Consider the following 7,509-nt stretch of genomic DNA (forward strand, 5'->3'; position numbering starts at 1 on the left):
GCATGATAAACAGAGTCCAGTCTCTGTAAGACAGAAGAGGTTGCATGATAAACAGAGTCCAGTCTCTGTTAGACAGAAGAGGTTGCATGATAAACAGAGTCCAGTCTCTGTAAGACGGAGGAGGCTGCATGATAAACCGAGTCCAGTCTCTGTAAGACAGAGGAGGTTGCATGATAAACAGAGTCCAGTCTCTGTAAGACAGAAGAGGTTGCATGATAAACAGAGTCCAGTCTCTGTAAGACAGAAGAGGTTGCATGATAAACAGAGTCCAGTCTCTGTAAGACAGAAGAGGTTGCATGATAAACATAGTCCAGTCTCTGTAAGACAGAGGAGGCTGCATGATAAACAGAGTCCAGTCTCTGTAAGACGGAGGAGGCTGCATGATAAACAGAGTCCAGTCCCTGTAAGACAGATGATGCTGCATGATAAACAGAGTCCAGTCTCTGTAAGACAGAAGAGGTTGCATGATAAACAGAGTCCAGTCTCTGTAAGACAGATGAGGCTGCATGCATATACAACAAGTCACCATAATTAATTACAGAGAGAAAAGTGGCCTGAACAAGGTTCTTTCTAGCCAGAAGCAGGAAGCAAGTCTTATTACCAAAATTAAATTAAATGTAAGCTTTGTCACAAGATTATCCATATGAACTTTAAAGGACAACTTGTCGTCCAACCAAATACCTAGGTATTTGTAGGATGACACTTTTTCAATGGATAAGCCACCAGATGTGACAATGCTAACGTTCTCTGGCAGAGTTCTAGCTCTAGTAGATGTCATGGATTTAGTTTTTGTATATTCAAGACCAGTTTGAGACCATGAAGGGAGGCCTGCAGTGACTGAAAAGCAGTCTGGAGCTCTTCAACAGCCTTAACCAGAGAAGGAGCACATTAATATTTGACTGTATCATCTGCATATAGATGTAACTTTGCTGGTTGCATCCCATTTCCCAAAACATTAATAAAAAATTGAGAACAACACAGGAGCTACAATGGAACCCTGGGGCACAACTCTATTCATCTCAAGAAAGCTAGACTTGTGATTGTCAGTATATACACATTGTGTTCTGTCAAAAAGATAGTTGCTAAACCAATTTGCTGCCCCTTCAATGAGACCAATGTTTCTGAGTCTAGCTTGCAACAATTTTGAATCAAATGTCTTTTATAAATCCACAAACAGAGCAGCACAATGTTGCTTTTTATCAAGTGTATTACTTGGCAAAAGTATTATATTTTGATACATTGGTCTTTTAGATAATGTTTTGTATTTTAACGTATCTTTATCTCTGTTTATGAGCTGAGGGAGGACATCTGTTTGTATCACTGACCTGAACAAAACATTTCTGTGGACATTTTAACATAAGCCTACTGTAGAGACAAATGCTGTACAGATACTATGATATACTCTTTCCATCTCGCCAGATGCGTGTTTAAGGTCACTCAGCTTTTACTACATCTGAATGCAGGTTGCAAGGGAATAAAAAGTCAGACTCTGGTTTTGCTTCATTACGCACACACCTGCCCTGAGGAGTCCTCGGAGTTGTGTCTCTATTTTTCATTTATTTCGATAGGCTAGGGGACAGTGCTAGTAACAGTGGCTTGACTGCGGCTGGTTTGGTTCCCTTGAGGAGACGACAGGCTGCAGGCCTTGAGGCGAGTAGAAGCCCTGCCGTGGCAAGCCTTTACTCCCTCTACCCCCTGGCCTGCAGACGGAGAAGGACGTAATTGCAGACAGCAATTAGTGGGTGTTTTCTGATATAGGCATTTCTTGATATCAAGTCACACACATTGATACTCGCCATTGGTCCGTGGATGTTTCTTTCGTATTGGGGACAATAGTTATTGGCAACTGTAGCATTGTAGCTAAGCCAAACTAGAACCCTTTTCCTAACCTTAACCTCAGCCTCCTAACCTGCCACGCTAATTCATCTAACCTGCCATGCTAATTCACCTAACCTGACACGTTATTTATCCTAACCTGCCACATTAGTTATCCTAACCTACTATGTAAACAAATAATCTGTGTCTCATAACACTGGAAGTGACCAATGGCTGGTATCAAAGGCCGTTTTCTGATATCAGAGAACACCCACATCATGAAACGGCCCGAATTGTGGTCTTCAATTACACCATATTCTGCAGGCCTCCTCCCCTGCTTTCTGTCTCCCCATCTGCCTTCCTCAGGCCACAAATGACCAGATAAGGACCAGCTGACCGCCAACCACCCGGAGCAGTTTCACCAGAAGGACACACCAGACCAGACCAGATGCAGAGAACACCAGCTCAACCAGGGCACGGAGGAATAAAGCCCTTTAAAGATACCAACCCACGGTCTATGGTTATGTAGTGTAAGTCAAAGTTAAAACATGTCCGCTGACAGTCCTGAAGTCTTTGTAAAGGCAGAGCATGTGGCATTAAAGACTAATAATATTGTAATGTCCTTAATCACTAAGTGAACTGAGATATGGACTTCTTTGTGTAATGGTTAAAAATACTTTATGAGGTGTTATTGCATAACACTAAGTGTTAGGTCCCTAACACTGACAAAGTGTAACAGCGTCACCATTAATAAGCACAGTGTTAATTTAACACTGAAAAGTTTGGACCCTTATAGGCACTTAAATTTAACACTGTCGGTGTTGATTTAACACAGGAGACTTTGCTGGGGGCCTTAGAGATTCATTAATCTTCTCCTAGGACACTATAATGGCGAAAGTGGGGATGGCTGCCGTTTTACGGGCTCCTATCCAACAGTGGTATTTTGTGTGTTTTTTCACATTGTTTATAACTTATTTTTATATAATGTTACTGCTACCGTCTCTTATGTCCGACAAGAGCTTCTGGGCATCAGAACAGCAATTACTCACCTTGACCTGGATAAATATTTTTTCTTTAATGAGTCCGATGCAAAGGATATACTGCTTCTCCGAGACCAGGTCCAAATCCCCGTCATTCGCATGGAAATACAGGGGGCGGAGATCGGGGTGCCTTGTGAGAATTTGTCGGCGAGTGGGTAACTCGCCTCAACCATCTGTTTTATTTGAAAACGTGCAATCACTTGAGAATAAACTCGATGATCTCCGTTCGAGACTACCGAGTCGAGGCTGAACGACGACACTGATAATATACAGTTGGCTGGGTTTTCCATGCATCGGCAGGACAGAACAGCTACGTCTGGTAAGATGAGAGGTGGTGGTGTATGTCTATTTGTCCATAACAGCTAGTGTGTGATGTCTATCATTAAGGAGGTCTCGAGGTATTGCTCGCCTGATTTAGAGTACCTCATGATAAGCTGTAGACCACACGCTCTGCCAAAGAGGGTTGTCATATATATTTTTCATTGCCATCTATTTACCACCACAAACCGATGCTGGCACTAAGACCGCACTCAACGAGCTGTATAAGGCCATAAGCAAACAAGAAAATGCTCATCCAGAAGCGGCGCTCCTAGTGGCTGGGGACTTTAATGCAGGCAAACTTAAATCCGTTTTACCTCATTTCTACCAGCATGTCACATGTCGAACCAGAGGAGAAAAAAACTCTAGACCACCTTTACTCCACACCCAGAGATGCATACAAAGCTCTCCCTCGCCCCTCCATTTGGCAAATCTCATTTGGCAAATATGTTCCGGGATTCATCCAATGGCATTGCTCAGTCACTGGCTTCATCAATAAGTGCATCGATGACGTCGTCCCCACAGTGACCGTACGTACATATCCCAATCAAAAGCCATGGATTACAGGCAACATCCTCAGCGAACTAATGGCCAGAGCTACCGCTTTCAAGGAGCGGGACACTAATCCGGACGCTTATAATAAATTCCACTATGCCCTCAGCTGAAGCATCAAACAGGCAAGGCGTCAATACAGGACTACGATTGAATCCTACTACACCGGCTCTGATGCTCGTTATATGTAGCAGGGCTTGCAAACTATTACGGACTACAAGGGGAAATCCAGCAGCGAGCTGCCCAGTGACTCGAACCTACCAGACGAGCTAAATGCCTTTAATGCTCACTTCGAGGCAAGCAACACTGAAGCATGCATGAGAGCACCAGCTGTTCCAGATGACTGTGTGATCACGCTATCCGTAACCGATGTGACCAAGACCTTTAAACAGGTCAACATTCACAAGTCTGCGGGGCCAAATGGATTACCAGGACGGGTACTCAGAGCATGCGCGGACCAACTGGCAAGTGTCTTCCCTGACATTTTCAACCTCTCCCTGACCGACTCTGTAATACCTGCATGTTTCAAGCAGACCACCATAGTCCCTGTGCCCAAGAAAGCGAGGGGAACTTGCCTAAATGACTACCGCCCCGTACCACTCATGTTGGTAGTCATGAAGTGCTTTGAAAGGCTGGTCATGGCTCACATCAACACCATCGTCCCTGAAACCCTTGACCCACTCCAATTCGCATACCGCCTCAACAGATCCACAGATGACGCAATCTCAATCGCACTCCACACTGCCCTTTCCCACCTGAACGAAAGGAACACCTAAGTGAGAATGCTGTTCATTGACTAGAGCTCAGCGTTCAACACCATAGTGCTCACAAAGCTCATCACTAAGCTAAGGACCCTGGAACTAAACACCTCCCTCTGCAACTGAATCCTGGACTTTCTGAGGGGCCACCCCCAGGTAGTAAGAGTAGGCAACAACACTTAGTCCCCTCCTGTATTCCCTGTTCACCCACGACTGCGTGGCCAAACACAATTCCAACACCATCATTAAGTTTGCTGACGACACAACAGTGGTAGGCCTGATCACTGACAACAATGACATGGCCTATAGGGAGGAGGTCAGAGAACTGGCAGTGTGGTGCCAGGACAACAACCTCTTCCTCAATGTGAGCAAGACAAAGGAGCTGATCGTGGACTACAGGAAAAGGTGGGCCGAACAGGCCCCCATTAACATCAACAGGGCTGTAGTGGAGCAGGTCGAGAGTTTCAAGTTCCTTGGTGTCCACATCACCAACGAACTATCATGGTCCAAACACACCAAGACAGTCATGAAGAGGGCACAACAACACCTTTCCCCCCTCAGGAGACTGAAAAGATTTGGCACAGGTCCCTAGATACTCAAAAAGTTCTACAGCTGCACCATCAAGAGAATCCTGACCGGTTGCATCACCGCCTGGTATGACACCTGCTCGGCATCTGATCGTAAGGCGCTACAGAGGGTAGTATGAATGGCCCAGTACATCACTGGGGCCAAGCTTCCTGCCATCCAGGGCCTATATAATAGGCGGTGTCAGAGGAACGCCCGAAAAAATTGTCAAAAACTCCAGTCACCCAAGTCATAGACTGTTCTCTCTGCTATCGCACGGCAAGCAGCACCGGAGCACCAAGTCTAGGTCCAAAAGGCTTCTTAACAGCTTCTAACCCCAAGCCATAAGAATGCTGAACAATTAATGAAATGGTCATCCAGACTAATTACACTGACCCCCCCCCCCCCCCCCCCCTTGGCACATGTGACAAATAACATTTGATTTGATGGAGTAAAACAGTGTATACCCATCTATTTGCATATCCTACGCTCCAAACAGCCAGAGCAGTTCCAGAGAGACTCAAGGCTCCTTAACTTGGAGTACCCCTTCAAAGCAAATACCTGAAATTCCTTCGCCTTCCCAAATTGTCTGTATTTGCAGGCTTTTTCCACCCCTCCGTATCTTGCTCTGCAGATACACTGAGACACAAGTTCACACACAGACCCCCAATGGATTCCATCTTTGTGGATACAGTGAGACACGCTCTCTCTCACACACACACACACACCCCCCGATAGATTCCAGATCAGAGGGGGAATTTATTGCATTCTCTGTTTCGCATCACGTCCCTGGAATGTAGTACTCAGGCTACAGGCCTCATAACCCCCGAGCTGATGAATTTGAGGAGGTTTAAGGAGGCATGATGGGATGCAGACTCCGCTGGGGGTGGAGGGGGGAAGGAGGGGGTTTGACGGAGCGCTTCCGGAGTGGTGCTTGGCGTTAATGACAAGCTGCCCTGTTGCTTAAAGCAGTGTTAGTACAGCTGTGGTGTGTGTGAAGCGCATCTGGAGTAAATCTTCAGGTTTTGTTCCTGACTGCCCCCTCGCTCTTTTCACTCAAGCAAATGAACAACGATTGCACGATATGCAAGGCAGACAGAGTCAATTAAATAGTTCATTAGGGGGATCTATTGTGGGGAACAGATTAGCTTGATTGATTGTCTTTTGAGAGTTTGTGATGTTTAGAGTTTACACCTGTTTAGAGTTTATTCTTCCCTCCATCTCTTTGTTTTTTCACTTGACCTGCTGCCTCTTTGCAGCCAAAGAATAAGTGGCGTTGCCACTTACTAGAAAAAAAAGAGGCCCTTCGGGATCTTCTAGTCCAGAGATTTTGGCCAGAAAATCTATGAAAATGATATTTATTTAAAATATGAAAGAATGTTAAAGTTTTTCAGCAGATAAATACTAAACAATGCAGATAATATTGGTTTACACAGGCAGCCCAATTCTGATCTTTTGACCAATCAGTTTAGCTCTTTCTACAATAATTGGGCAAAAGATCAGAACTGGGCTGCCTGTGTAAACGTAGGCGTAAGGAGAAGACAAGAATCTATTTTATTTTGGAAAGTGGTGGGTTTGGGCGGTGTAGTAATGGAAATAGGGCCCCCCGAAACATCACTGAAGACACGCATGTGCGCATGCACACACATACAGCTGACAGCATAACAGGTTGTATTCATGACATAGTTTACTTTATTTAATGTTGTAGGGATCAGCAAATAGATTCAGTTCCGGTTCCATTTTTTCTTTAGCGGATGGTCGGAGGGTCGGAACATAACTACAGATAAATTGTAGACTGTAAATTGACCGCAAGAAGCCCAAACATATCTAATATTTGACTAAAACAATTTCAAAACTTGCTTACATTTGTATACTATCATGTCTCTATTATGCATGGGAATACTTGGGAACAGATTTCCAAAATTACAATCACTTGGAGCTGATTATTATTATTTTTTTACAGTCTTTTATGTCCAACCATAATTTTTTAAATTATAATAGGAAAAAACATATTTTTTTGCTCAAAACTTGGGAGGCCAAATAAAAGCCTGCGGGCCACCAGCTGGTGTACCTTTTTGAAGGAGATGACGACCAACGATGTATAGCCTTGCCTTTTCTGGAACTATAGTGCCCCCTGGAGGACATCCTCTCAAACAACCATACTAGTCCCGTTTTATCGCTGGCAGCGTCATATCAACTGCAGAGACTGGGTTCTTATGTCTATCAGTGGAGGCTGCTGAGGGGAGGACAGCTCAATGGCTGGAACGGAGCAAATGTAATGACATGAAACGCATGGAACCCATGAGTTTGATACCATTCCACTCCAACCATTATCACGAGCGCGTCCTCACCAAGTAAGCTTCCACAAACCTCTTGTGATGTCTATTGTGTTATGAACAATGTTAAATTATATATCAATAATCAGTTGATAGAGAACAAATGTGTAACTACTTGCAACAATT

Source organism: Salvelinus fontinalis, chromosome 5 (assembly GCF_029448725.1).
Source record: "Salvelinus fontinalis isolate EN_2023a chromosome 5, ASM2944872v1, whole genome shotgun sequence".
Lineage (NCBI taxonomy): Eukaryota > Metazoa > Chordata > Actinopteri > Salmoniformes > Salmonidae > Salvelinus > Salvelinus fontinalis.